Below are 15,815 nucleotides of genomic sequence, written 5' to 3'. Positions count from 1 at the left end.
GATTTGAAATTGAATTCTTTACACTTGTCTTCAGATAATAGCAGTGCCTGTAATATATTCTGAGAATTTGCCACTTCTCAAAACAAAATCACAACTATTGAGCAAACTGTGAAACTGTGATTACTCAAGGGGTAAATATCTAACTGTTATTTTATCTAATCAGTTATTCAAATCATCTCTAGGACTCATCAGGTCACTTCTCAATCTGATAAAAGCAAAACAAAACAAAACAAAGCTTAACATAAATCCCTCTTTCCATTTACTCTTCTCCCATTTCCTCTCTCTTTTTTTTCCGCTTTCATTTCCCCCTCTTCCTTTGACCCTATTTCTCTGGGGAGTGGTTTCTGTTCTGATTCCTCATTTCAGGCATTTGGACTTGGACTTGTTGACTCCATTATCACCCCCATCCCACCATCAAACTCAATATGACATCTCTGCCCTATGTCTGTGCACATCTGCTGAACCATGCCGATGTCAGGGAATCACTCAATCCCTGGTACAAGTGCAAAAACAGAAAAAGAGAAACAAAGCAAGTCCAGGAGAGTCATCAATAGGAAGGTTTGGGCAGAAGGGAATTCACACAATGAGCTCAAAAGGTAGAAAATAAAATAAGATGAGTCGGGGTGGGTAGGCAATTGAGCACGGTGTGACTAGGCAGATAGTAGGGAAAATCCCTGAATTCTGAAACTATATCTGATAAAACAGCTGTCGTTTCAAACTTGGACAGCAAGAAAGCTGTCAGGGCACTTATCAAGCCTGAACATCAGAAGGAACATTTTTATTCTCCCATTCAGAATTATTTAATTAAAAAAATAGCACAATGGACCATACTAAATACATTAATTCATTAGTTTATACTAGTAAAAAATCAATTAAAGTACTATTAAAAGACTTGTGGGTCTATGCGAGAATGGTCAACTTGTATCTCATATATTTTAAAATGTCCCTTGTGTACTGGCTTCACAATAAGAATGGCTGCCAACCTTTTTCAACACTCAGTGGTATCAACTGCAAATCAGCTTCTCTTAGGATAAAAGAGAAATTTTATCAATTTATTTTTAAACACAATTTTGAAAGAACTCAAAGCCTGAGAACTGACAAATTAAGAATTCACTATCTAATTTATTTTAACAGAATGCAGCAAAGTATCAGAGGATGGGGAAGGAGAAGCAGAGAAAATAGTGCCTTATAAGCAAGGGAGAGAATGAATATATAAAGCATAAATTGTATCAGATTAAGGGTTACAAAATAAAGTTATGAAAGAGAAAACTCTATGGAACATATTTGGTTTTTAATTTACCATTTGATATAGGATATTATACCTGTTTGCTTGCAAATTAGTTTAAAACTATTCAGAATTTCTTAAAAAGTCATTTCAACTAAGAATTGACTAAGAAAGAAAAGATAAACTAATGACAAATGGTAATATATGCATTTGGGGAAGGTGCCAATGTGAAATCCTGCCATAATATTTTAATGAATTAGAAATACATGACATTGTGGATCAAATTAAGCTGGGGTGATCCTAAATCTCTTAAGACTGGAGAAACTTTCTCTGTTTGAAAATCTGAGCTTTCCTTCCAGTGTTATTTTTTAATGTCTGTGATTTCATTCTAACTGGTTTTGCCTTGCATGGAGGTGGACAGGCAAAGCTAGGTGGAAGAAGGAACTCAGGAAATTGTGATCAGAATTCATGAACTCCTTATGAGACTCATTTCTTTATCAGTTGGTGATCTTGAAATAATCACTTAGATTTTTGGTATCAAAATGTTCTTGTATAATATGGGAAAAACAATACCTTTTTTTTTTTAACAAAAGCTTTTATTATTAGGATAAAATAAGCAAAGAAATATGCAGGCCCATATTTTAAAGTACATGAAGAGAATTGTGAGTAGGTAGTGCTACTGAATAAATTTTATTAGTTTATTTCCCCCCTTTTAATGTATGTGGTTCATAATGCTCATTTTTCAGATAAGGCAATGAGAGCTGAAAGATACAAAGACTACTGTATAAGGAAACCTGCTTAATTAGTTAGAAGTCCACAGGATATCAAATATCCTAAATCCTAGGCCAGCACTCTTCATTTTCCTATTCAATCTTTTGTTTTTACTTGTTTACTTTTCTCTAAAATGTTTTTTCTCCCTCAAAGCTCATGATGGATAAAAGCATTGCATTTTCTTCACATTAATCAGTTTTAACATCACAAGCAAAAGTCTTCACACACTAACGTTCACCTATAAGCCACATCTACTTGAATGTTCCTAACTCAGGTCAACACCACTGTAAAGGAAAAAAAAAAAAATCTTGGATTTTTTTCATCAAAGTCTTAATTTTCTTTCAAAAGCTTACATTATAATGAATATTACTTTTACACTACCTAAAAGAAATGCTTAAAGTTACGTATAAACCTCTCTCCTTTACCAACATGTTTTCATGAAACAATTTGCATTCTATTGATTTTTGGATAAAGTTTTTTTCATTCATTATATTTCTATAAATAATACTGAATTCTAACCTCATCACATATCCAATTGTACAGTGGAAATGTGATACATTTTAATGGGTATCTTTTTAAATGTCAATAAGTTATTTTCATGCATGATTTTCTGTCTTAATACTTTCATCTTTTAAAACTGACCTTATCCACTGCTGTAGGAAAGACGTCACCACAGAACATCACAAACATTAATGACCAAGAAAGCTAATTTATGTTTGTTAATTTTTAAAACTCTAGTTCTGAGGATAAATGATAGATCTGAAAGAATGTGTGCTGAGCAAGTTTATTTTATTTTATTTTATTTTATTTTATTTTATTTTATTTTCTGACATTGAGGAAACATAATTACTTATCTGGAATGGATAAGATGTGATACAAATATGAAATAAATATGGCTCTGCTTCCATGTGGTTAAATACGGTTCAGCTCTTAACAGACCACAAATGACCATAAACTCTGAACAGCACACACAAAACAAATTACCTGAAATCTCTGAAGAATAACAGAAACCAGGTTGATTTTTGGTTACTTAAATTTTGAAGAAAAGAGCAGCGTTACGTGAGTTTTCCATTGGTACAGCTTTAGAGGAAGGTCAAATCTTAGTCATGGAGCAGTGTAGCCTGGAGTGGCTAAGACTCTCGGAAAACCCGTTTTCTATGGTTTGAAGAACCAGAGTTAACGCACTTACAAGAAAGTAAACACTGAGAATATCTTAAAGAAAAGAAGCAGAAAAGCAGAGACCCAAAGTCTGTGTATAAACTCTGTCCATATATCTGGCTAATCTCTATGTTATGAATGACAAAGCTAATTCAATGCAACTTGCAGATCATAAATGAATTAAATTTCTTTTTCAGTTGCCGATTTTAAGTGAGATATTGCAAATTTAGTTAAATTAATTTCTTTTTTTCTTTCTTGTTTTTTTTTTTTTTTTTAGACGGAGTCTTGCTCTGTCTCCCAGACTGGAGTGCAGTGGCGCAATCTCGGCTCACTGCAAGCTGACCCTCCCAGGTTCACGCCATTCTCCTGCCTCAGCCTCCCAAGTAGCTGCGACTACAGGCACCAGCCACCACACTCAGCTAATTTTTTTGCATTTTTAGTAGAGATGGGGTTTCACCGTGTTAGCAAGCATGGTCTCAATCTCCTGATCTCGTGATCCGCCTGCCTCGGCCTCTCAAAGTACTGGGATGACAAGCGTGAGCCACCGTGCCCAACCAGCTAAGTTAATTTCTTTACAAATTCAATCACTCCTGTTTTGGAGGAGTAGAATACAATCCAGGGTTTCTACATACTAATAGTCATAATATCCAGGGTATAATCTGCAGTTTCCCAAAACACAAACAACAGGAAAATGTCACTTATTCTCAAGGGCAAAGACAATCAACAGAAGGCAACTCTCAGATGACATCAGACTTATCAAACAAGAAGAAATCATGATAAAAATGAAATGAATGAAACAAAAGAAAACAAGATAAAAATAAAAAATTATTAAAACAAAATCTTATAACTGAAAAAATAAAATTAAAAATCCTCTAAATGGGCTTAATGTCAATTAAAATGAGAGAGGAAGCTGTCAGTGACTTTGAAGTTAGATTAAAAATTATCAAATCTGAAGAAAAAGATTTTAAAAAGACTAAAGAAATGAATAGGCCCTGAGGGGTCTGTGAGACAATATAAAAAGTATCTCGGCCGGGCGCGGTGGCTCAAGCCTGTAATCCCAGCACTTTGGGAGGCCGAGACGGGCGGATCACGAGGTCAGGAGATCGAGACCATCCTGGCTAACACAGTGAAACCTCGTCTCTACTAAAAATACAAAAACTTAGCCGGGCGAGGTCGCAGGCGCCTGTAGTCCCAGCTACTCGGGAGGCTGAGGCAGGAGAATGGCGTGAACCCGGGAGGCGGAGCTTGCAGTGAGCTGAGATCCGGCCACTGCACTCCAGCCTGGGTGACAGAGCGAGACTCCGTCTCAAAAAAAAAAAAAAAAAAGTATCTCATATAATTGAAGTTGGAGTGTCAGAAATAGAGGAAAGTGAAAACAATGTAGAAAATATTTGAAAAAATAATCACTTAAAATTTCCCAGATTAGGTAATGAATATAAATTTTTAGATTTTCAAGGTTTACTTAAATCCAAACAGAATAAATAAAAAAGAAAACCATGCCTAGGACCAACATAGTCAAATGATTGAAAACCAAATGTAAACACTGAATTTTTAAATAACTAAAAAGGAAATGGCACATTCATTATTTATAAGAAATAAAAACTAAAATGACCATAGATGTCTCATCAGAAATTGTTTCGACTAAAAGCCAGTGAGACATTAGAGTTCTGAAATAATAATAATCATAGAAACTTAACCACAAATTCTATATCCAGAATACTAATGTTCAAAGATAAATGCAAAATTAAACATTTTCAGGTAAAAGAAAAGTAAGGCAATGTAGTGAGAGCATACTGACTCAAAAGAAATGTCAAAACAAAATCCTCAGGGTGAAGGAAAATAATAGCAAAAGGAAACTTGGATCTTCAGAAAGAAATTTAAAAAACTGGAATTCATAAGTACATATTTGAATATAAAATAACATTACTTTCTGCAAAATAACGATAATTATTTAAAAATATTATCTAGGGCTACTTATAATGATATAGAAATAATATATATGATAATTATAACATACATAATGCCAGAAGGGTGTTAAAGTAACCTATGTTGATACAAGTGTCATCATTTAAAGTAAGATGGTAAAATATTAACTCTAAATAGTTTGAAAAATATTAAGGATATATATTGTAATTTCCCAGAACGAACACTGCAAAATAATGAAAAGATGTAGATGTAAAAAAAAAAAAAATTGCATTGAAATAAAATTATAAAAACATTCAAGTAATCTTAAAAGAAGGGAAAAAAGAAAAAAAAATGAAAAAAGGCAATAAACAGAAAACAAATTTTAAAAATCCAGCCATATTAATAATTCCATAATGAATGTTATAGACTAAACACTCCAACTAAAAGACAGCATTTAGCAATATGGAGAAAAAAGATAACCTTCAGCTGTAAAGATTCAATTAAAAGAGAAGAAATGGCTCTGAGCATAGGAAATGGACAAGGCCTGTTGCAGGGAAAGCTTGGCTACCTTACCACTACTCAGGTGAGAAAATTCATTAAAGGTCACCCAACCCATTGGTGAGCTTGTGAGTCATTAACATCCCCATTTGTATTTTGAAATAAAATCTAAAGAAGTGTAGTTGAACATGGGCAATTGATTGAGTACCAACATAGAATAACAGAAGAGTCGTTAAGAATTCAGCTTTGGAGCTTGACATTTTAACCTTTCCAAATTTCAGTTTTCCTCTGTACAAAATGGCAAAAATAATATATTTTTAGAAGGCTGTTACTAAGGTTTAAGTAAATAAAATGTTTGTAAATTACTTAATAAAGAGCTTGATATATAAGAACATGTGGTAAGTGTGTATAATCACCATCATCATCATTGTCACATTCATTATCAATACCATCATCAACATCACGACCATCATCACCGGGACTGCAATCAGTTTCACATGATGTTTCTACTTTCAGAGTTTCAGGTTGAGTGTTTATTGTTACTAGTCTTTCCTTTTGGTTTCTAAAAGAATATCCTCTACTCTTTCAGGAAACTCCAATGTTTGCTGAACAAATTTGGATGGCTTTTGGTTTCTTGAGATCATCTAAGACCTGTACAAAAGTCCCATTATCATAGGAGTTATTAAGAAATTATTTTAGGCAGTTAGAAAGGGTAAAAGAGTCTGAGACAAGGTCTTTTCTTTTAATAAAAAAGCAGCCCCCAGAACATTTATTTTCTTAACAGAAAGCAGCTGGAAAAGCCAGAGGTGCAAGCATAGATCTGCAAGCCGATTGCAGGTGTCTAAGAGCCAGGTATACCCAATATGACGATTCCGGCACCCTTTTCTTTGTCACCACGTGTGCGAGTGTCATGGGACAGCCAGGTATTACACATTTGCGTAATAAAAGGTTAGCTTGGGAGACTCAGTCTTTTCATGGGCTATGTGAATGACACACCTGGTCAAACCATTCCCCTGGACCCTATGTAAATCAGACACCGCCTCCTTAAGCCTCTCAACATAACCGACTGCTTTCTGCTGCAAAAGGGGTTATTCCGTTTGGAGCCCTCCTCCCCCGGTATGGGGGAGCTGTTCTCTTCTTTCTTGCCTATTAAACTTTCTACTCCTTAATCCATTCCACATGTGCGTCCATGTCACTAATTTTCTTGGCGCGAGACAAAGAACCTTGGGTGGTTCCCCAGACAACAGAGCCATTTCACCACTTTCTCTTCAAAATGTACCCTTAACTAAAATCCACAAGTAGATTGTCCCTATTTCCTACACATCATACTTATTCTGATATTTTCTCATGCTGACTCCTTCCCTTTTAATAACCTCTACTCCCTCTCTTTATGTCAGTAAAAATCCTACTCATGCTTGCTTCAAAAGTTAACTAAAATGAGTTCTCATTCATTAACTGATATCAGGCCCTGTTTGTTCTCACGAATTATTCCTCTTTCTGAAAGGTTTTTCTGTTAATATACCTGCATTACCATCTAATCATTGTGCATGAACATACTTTTAATTGTTCCTTAGCTGTTGTCTCTTTGCCACATCTTATACCTCAACAAAAATGGAAGTCCCTGAAAGTCATCATCAAGTTTTTGAATTGTGTCTTGTAAAATTATATTTTATAGCATAGAATAGGTCCTACAAATAACAGTTTATAGTTATCCAATAGTTAAACTAACTAATTTGGTAAGTACTGCCTTTTCTAAATACAATATACAAGGTGAATTAATCAAGCAAGGAGAATGCTAGGGAAAAAATGTAGTCAGGGATGTGAAAACTTCAAAGGAAATGAATATTCTTTCTAGAAAGATAATTTTTTAAAGGTCTCCAAGAGCTGATTACCATTGATCCTCTCCATTAGGTGTCTGTATATACTCTTTTATCTGTATCTGTTTATATTTTTGTTTCCTTTAACAAATAAAATGTAAGTTGTTGTGTTGGAGAGAAATACTTGGGGTTTGTTTGCTTGTTTATTTATTTGAAACAGTATATTTAAAAGATTATTTAAATTGTACTCAAAAGACCTAGACTTACTTGGCCACTGAATTATTATATAAATTTAGACAGGCAATTAAACTCACAGAGCATCACATATAGAAGAATGAAACTGGACTCCTATCTCTCGCCATACACAAAAATTAACTCAAGATGATTTAAAGACTTACATCCAAGACTTGAAACTATAAAAATTCTAGAAGAAAACCTAAGAAAAACTCTTCTGGACATTGGCCTAGGCAAATAACTTATGACCAAGAATGCAAAAGCAAATGCAACAAAAACAAAGATAAACAGATGAAACTTAATTAAACTAAAAAGCTTCTGCACAGCAAAAGAAATAATCAACAGAGTAAGCAGACAACCTGAAGAATGGGAGAAAATATTTGTAAACTAAGCAGTCCATGAAAGACTAACATCCAGAATCTATAAGACACTCAGATAAATCAGTAAGAACAAAACAAATAATCCCATTAAAGAACGGGCAAACTACATGAACAGACATTTCTCAAATGAAGATATAAAAATGTCCAACAAACATATGAAAAAATCCTCAACATCACTAATCATTAGGGAAATGCAAATTAAAACCACAATGAGATACTACCAGATCCCAGCCAGAATGGCCATTATTAAAAAGTAAACAAACAATAGATATTGGTGCAAATGTAGTTACAAGGAAACGCTCATGCTGTTGGTAGGAATGTAAATTAGTCCAGCCTCTATGGTAAACAATATGGAGATTTCTCAAAGAACTAAACGTAGATCTGCCATTCAATCCAGCAATCTCACTACTTGATATCTACTCAAAGGAAAAGAAGTCATTATTTAAAACACACACCTGCATGTGTATGTTTACAGCAGCACAATTCACAATTGCAAAGATATGGAATACACCTAAGTGCCCATCAGCCAATAGGTGAATAAAGAAAATGTGGTATACACACACACACACACACACACACACACACACACACACACACACAGGAATACTACTCAAACATTTAAAAATAAACAAAACAAACAAACAAAATGATGCCTTTTGCAGTAACTTGGATGGAATCGGAGGCCATTATCCTAAGTGAAATAACTCAGGAATGGAAAACCAAATACTGCACATTCTCACTTATAAATGGAATCTAAGCTATGGGAAGCAAAGGATGGAGGTCTTTGCTTTTTTTTTTTTTTTTTTAATATTTTTACTGATATAAAGAGAGGGAGTAGAGGTCTTTCCAGTGATATAATAGACACTGGAAACTCAGATGTGGGGAGAATAGGAGAGGGTGAGGATTGAAAAGCTAACTGTTGGGTACAATGTACACTATTTGGGTGACAGGCACACTAAAATTCCAGACTTCACCACTATACAGATCATCCGTGTAATCAAAAATGACTTGAACCCCTAAAGCTACTGAAAATAAAATAAAATAAACTCACAGAACCTCAGTTTCCACATCTAGAGAGAAAAAAAAAGTTATAAAATCTAACTGGACCATATGTGTGCACTTATATTATGTACTTTGGAAAATTAGATTGTAAAATAAAATTATTTTTAGCTCAACCATCCTATAAAAAAACTAACATTTTCTTAACATTTGATATAGGAAGCATAATCCTTCTACTATCAATTATTTTAAATAATGAACCAAAACTTAATGGCTTGCTTTGGAAACATTTTTATATCTAAGAGAGCTCAAGTTCAGTGTACTTGTAAAAACTATAAATAACAAATGTTTGCACTTATTTGATGCAGTCTGAGAAGTTCACAGTATTCTGTAAGCTACTTAATTAAGGAAAGCCAATTAAGTGACACTTGGTTAAAATAAGACAATTCAAAACAAGAGGTAAGTTCCAGGACTGATAAATTGTATTTCTTCACTCTTTGAATTCAAAGCCATAAACTTTTTAAATGCCACCTTTTAATACCAAGAATATCCTTCTATCAATAAAATCCAAGGAGTTCTTTTTAAAAAGCCTCATGGACTAGGCTTGCCTAAGGTCATTCATTCTTTCACACTGTAAACTAATTTTTAGAAATGACATGTTTTACTGAAGGCTGATAAAAATGAGGTCTTCTGATGAGAGTTCATGAATATAAAGAGGTTAAACAAACCTCACAAGAGTTTCAAACTTTTGACCTTAAGCTTCTTACTACTATATTTTAGTCCTTTCATAAAATAATTCACAGGCACTGCAGTATTTATAGATGTATGAGTGTGTATAAACATGTACATATCAATATATGAACATACACAACTGTACTGTCCATACATATCAGAGATGGCTTTTTGAGGTGAAACATATCTTGACAGATCACCAAATAAAAAGTATTACTGCTTTTTATACACATGAATTCAGTGAAAAATGAGAGGTGGCATATATAAAAATGGTAATGAGTCAATTTTACCTAGAAACAAGATTTTTAAATAGATTGTAATACACCTATCCAATATAGCTAACATAATCTAACATTCATCATGATGGGTGAGATTTAACATCTTCATAAATTGGAGACTGATGGTTGTTGTAAAACAGGCTTATTTTTTTGTTTGTTATTTTGTTTTTCCTTGATAGAATTAAGGTTTATGTATTCTCTGGTGTCCTAGTCTATTTTCTGTTGCTATAATGGAATACTTGTGATTGGGTAATTTAGAAATAGAAGAAATTTATTTGGCTCATGATTCTGGAGGCTAGGCAGTATGAGGGCATGGTAGCAGCCTCTGGCAAAGGCTTTGGTACTATTTCCTAATTTGGCAAACAGCGGAAGGGCAATTGAGCACATGCAAAAGAGATGGGCTGAGACTGCTTTAAAAACAACCTGTTCTCGTGAGAAATAACTCCGTCCCATAAGAACAAATTCACTCCTGTGATAATGGCATTAATCCAATCATTAAGGCCCTCATAACTTGTATTAGTCTGTTCTCACAGTGCTGATAAAGTCATACCCAAGACTGGTTAATTTATAAAGGAAAGAGGTTTAATTGACTCAAAGTTCAGCATGGCTGGGGAGGCCTCAGGAACCTTACAGTAATGGTGGAAGGGGAAGCAAACATGTCCTTCTTCACATGACAGCAGCAAGGAGAAGTACAGATCAAAGAGGGGAAAAGCCCCTTATAAAACCATCAGATCTAATGAGAACTTACTCACTATCATGAGAACAGCATGGAGGTGACCATCCCCACGATTCAATTACCTCCCATCAGGTCCTTCACATTGGATGTGGGGATTATGGGTACTATAGTTCAAGATGAGATTTGGATGAAGACACAGACAAACCATATAATTCCACCCCTGGTTCCTCCTGAATCTCATTTCCTCACAATTCAGAATATAATCATGCCCTTGCAACAGTCCCTGAAAGTCTTAACTCATTTCAGCAATAGCTCAAAAGTCCAAGTCCAAAGTCTCATCTGAGACAAGGAAAGTTCTTTCTGCCTATAATCCTGTAAAATAAAAAGCAAATTAGTTACTTCCTAAATACAATGGGGTCACAGGCATTGGATAAATACATTTCTTCAAAAGGGAGAAATTGGCTTAAATAAAGATGCTATAGGCCCCAAGCAAGTCTGAAATCCAATAGGGCTGTCATTAAACCTTAAAGTCCCAAAATTATCTACTTTGACTTCATGTTTCACATCCAGGTCACTCTGATGCAAGAAGTGGGCTTCCATGGCCTTGGGCAACTCTTCCCTGTGGCTTTGCAGGGTACAGCCCCACTCTCAGCTGCTTTTGCAGGCTGATGTTGAGTGTCTGTGGCTTTTCCAGGCACATTGTGTAAGCTGTCTGTTGATCTACCAATCTGGGGTCTGGGGGATGGTGGCCCTCTTCTCATAGCTCCACTAGGCAGTATGCCAGTGAGGACTCTTTGTGGGGTCTCCAACCCCAAATTTCCCTTCCACAGTGTCCTAGCAGGGGCTATCCATGAGAACTCTACCCCTGCAGCAAACTTCTGCCTGGACATCCGGATGTTTCCATACAGCCTCTGAAATCTAGACAGAGGTTTCCAAGCCTCAATTCCTGTATTCCACGTACCCATAAGACCAACACCACCTGTAAGCTGCCAAGGCTTGGAGCTTGCACCCTCTGAAGTCATGGAATTAGCTGTACCTTGGCCCCTTTCTAGTCATGGCTAGAGTGGAAGCACCTGGGACACAGGGCACCATGTCCTGAGACTGCATAGAGCAGGGACCCTGGACCTGGCCCAGGAAACTATTTTTCCCTCCTAGGACTCCCAGCCTGTGATGGGAGGGTCTGCCATGAAAGTCTCTGACATGCCTTGGAGACCTTTTCCCCATGGTCTTGGTGATTAACATTCAGCTCCTCATTATGTATGCAAATTTCTGCAGTGAGCTTGAATTTCTCCCCAGAAAATGGGTTTTTATTTTTTATTGAATTGTCAGGCTGCATATTTTCCAAACTTTTATGCTCTGCTTCCCTTTTAAACATAAGTTCCAATTCCAAACCATCCCCCTCAAGTTCAGAGTTCCACAGATTATTATGATGGACAAAATGCCACCAGTTTCTATGCTAAAGGATAACAAGAGTTAGTTTTGCTCCAGTTCCCAACAAGTTCCTCATCTCCATCTGAGACCACCTCAGCCTGGACTTTATTGTACATATCACTATCAGCATTTTGGTCAAAACCATTCAACAAGTTTCTGGGAAGTAACAAACTTTTCCACATGGTCCTGTCTTCCTCTGAGCCCTTCAAATTGTTTCAATCTGCCTGCTACACAGTTCCAAAGTCACTTCCACATTTTTGGGTATCTTTACAGCAGCACCCCATTCTACCAGTACCAATTGACTATGTTATTCTGTTCTCACACTGCTAATAAAGACATGCCAGAGACTGGGTAATTTATAAAGTAAAGAGGTTTAATTGACTCACGGTTCAGCAAGGCTGGGGAGGGCTCGGGAAACATACAATCATAGCAGAAGGGGAAGCAAACACATCCTTCTTCACATGACAGCAGCAGGGAGAAGTGCAGAGTGAAGTGGGGGAAAAGCCCCTTAAAAAACATCAGATCTTGTGAGAAATCATTCAGTATCATGAGAACAGCATGGAAGTAACAACCCCCACGATTCCATTATGTCCCAAAGGGTCCCTCCTATGTCATGTGAGTGAGGCTTATGGGAACTACAGTTCAAGATGATATTTGGGTTGGGATACAGCCAACAAATATCATGACTCAATCACTTCTTAAAGGTCACATCTCTTAACATTCTTACATTGACAATTCTGTTTTCTTTTTTCTTTTCCTTCCTTCCTTTCTTTTTCTTTTTTTTTTTTTTTTTTTTTTTTTTTTTTTGTTGTTGTTATTGTTACTGTTTTTAGACGGAGTTTTGCTCTTTTTGCCCAGGCTGGAGTGCAATGGTGCGATCTCAGCTCACTGCAACCTCTGCCTCCTAGGTTCAAGCGATTCTCCAGATTCATCCTCCCAAATAGCTGGGATTACAGGCGCCTGCCACCACGCCTGGCTAATTTTTTTTTTTTTTTTTTTTTCAGTAGAGGCAGGGTTTCACAATGTTTTCCAGGATGGTCTTTATCTTTTGACATCGTGAATCACCTGCCTCGGCCTCCCAAAGTGTTGGGATTACAGGCATGAGTCACAATTATGTTTTCAACACATAAGTTTTGGGGGACACATTTTAACCAGAGCAACTGGTGTTACTTAATAGCTATTCATGATGCTATAGTTTATCACTGATTAGAACATTTTTAGAATTAATTTTTCTTGGGTGTGCAGGCCAAAAATCTGAAAGATACTCTAAATTTTTCATTTTCTTGAAGTACACTTCTAATATACCAGCAAATGCTTGCACCTCCCTCTTAAAGCTGTATCTTAACTCCATCCAAGCCTATTCACCTCTACCTCTACTTCCACTGGTTCAAGGCACCATCGCTGTTCCTTAGAATTCAGCATCAGCCTACTATGGACTCCTTGTTGTAATAGTTCTCTCCTTGAAAAGTTTATTTTTTTTCTTTTTACATCCAAGTGATTCTTATAAAAAATTATATTAAGCGTGTCATTCCCCTGTTGATAATCTCTACTGGTTTTTCATGACAATTAGAATGAAATCCAAAATCTTCACTACTATTTTATGGTCTAGCACTCTGCTAGTGTTGTGTGTTTTTTTTTTTTTTTTTTTTCTTTTTTAATCACTTTCTGTTCTATCATTCTTATCTAGCTGTAATAAAATGTTCTTGCCTTTCCTAAAACAAGAATTTTCCTAACTTTGGATCTTTGCACTCTCTGTCTCTGTCTCTCTGTCTCTCTCTCTGTCTCTCTGTCTCTCCTGTTCTTGCTATTATTTCATTCAGGTCATTATTAAATTATTATCTTCTCAGAAAGGATTTATGTTACATCATGTGGAAATAGTTTCTTCATCTGTCTGCATCTCTCTTTCTTGATTCATTTTTCTTTAAAGCAACTCTTAATCATAAATTAATATTTTATTTTTTATTTATTCACATATTTTGTGTGTAATTTCCATAAGGACATTGAATGTTCTGTTTTGCTCACTAGCCCTATCCCCAGGATCTTATCAGTAGGTACATAATAAGTATTTGTAGAATGAATAAATAAATTAACTTTTATCCTCTCAATGATAATTCCAATCAAATAATATGTATGTGTATATATGTATATACATATATACATATTTATACATATATATGTAATATACACATACATGTATAAATTGTAACTTTTTATTCCATATTATTTGTCAATGATAAACCAAACTATATAACCATATAAGCACCATTTATCAATTTATATAATTTTATCATGTTTCTTTTCAATATTTAAACTAAAACATAAGAACTTATTTGTGTTGCATTTTTCTAATATTTTTAATTATTTTGTTTACTTTTACATGAGATATATCAAACTCTGTCTTCCTTAGGATATAGTTGCTACAATTTCATCAGTTTTCTCAAATATATTTTATTTTAATTAAATGGGAAAATGTTCACTTCAGGTTATTTTTTATAATCCTGTATCTTAGATTTCCAGGTTTTTATTTTGGTTTAAATATTAATCATGTACATAAGTGAGGTCCTCAGATTACCTTCTGACTCCTGTTTTATTGTCTTAGGATTCAAACCCTATGTCCAAACTTCTTCATTTTGCAGACTTTTTTTTCAGGTTCATTTTGACAAAGAGGATGTGATTAATCTTATTAGAAAGTTCTTCTGAACAAGTAGCCATTTCTCTGCATATTTCACATGCTTCTTATGCCCTTGATCTGGATATGAGACCCATCACTTTTAAATATGATAGTATTTACATCACTTCATATCAACATGCTGTAGTATTTTGTAGCATTGGAAGTTATTCATTTAGGTGGAAAATGGCACTTAGCCAGTGTGCCTAGTGCAGATGCTCCTAACTTCCTTTAAAAATCAACTAAAATATTACTCAAAATCAAAAATGCACATGAAAGCCAGTAAGGGGATGTAAATATTTTAATTTTTGTATCGCAAGGAAACACATATAATAACAATTTGCTACCAGAATAGATGAGTAAGAATTGGATAACTATATTAAAATTAATAATTAAGAGGCTTTCAATGCTGCATTCCTGAAATAAAGTATGTACAAAAGCAAGAGGATAAGAAGAAAATTCCTAACTCACAAAGTCATTGTCCTTAGAGCAGAAATGCAAGATTTATGACAAATTAAAAAAAAAAAAAAAAACAGGTGTTATATCTGGTCCCGATATTCTGAGTGTACACTGTACTGCTCTTCTCTTGTTGTCACCTTTTAATATTCATTCAGAAGATGCAACTCATTGAAAACCAGCAGAATGAATAGTATGGGAGAGGAGGAAAAAAATGTACATCATTACTGGAAGTAAATATTCCCATAAGTAGAGTGTTAGAGGAAATGGATACATATGAAGAACCTGATATTAGCATATATAAGAAATACCAATTTTTCATTAGTTTATTGATTCAGACTACTGAAAACCATGGAAGTAGAGTTAGAATGTTATCCTCTATCAGCTCAGTAGGTCCACAGTAGATAAATGTTTGCCAGCACTTACGAATCTAGTGAGTAACTGTACACATTAACAATGTGCTGGGTGTGAATTAAAAAAAGAAATTCAACCATAATCTAAGTATTAATGAATTATTAGAGGCTGATAGGTGAACCTGTATTTCTGCCTCTGTCAGCAACGAGACAGTGCCCCATGTCTCCATCGGA

Source organism: Papio anubis, chromosome 19 (genome assembly GCF_008728515.1).
Source record: "Papio anubis isolate 15944 chromosome 19, Panubis1.0, whole genome shotgun sequence".
In the NCBI taxonomy this organism is placed as follows: Eukaryota; Metazoa; Chordata; class Mammalia; order Primates; family Cercopithecidae; genus Papio; species Papio anubis.
The sequence above is the reverse complement of the archived record's forward strand: the minus strand, read 5'-3'. Positions refer to the sequence as shown.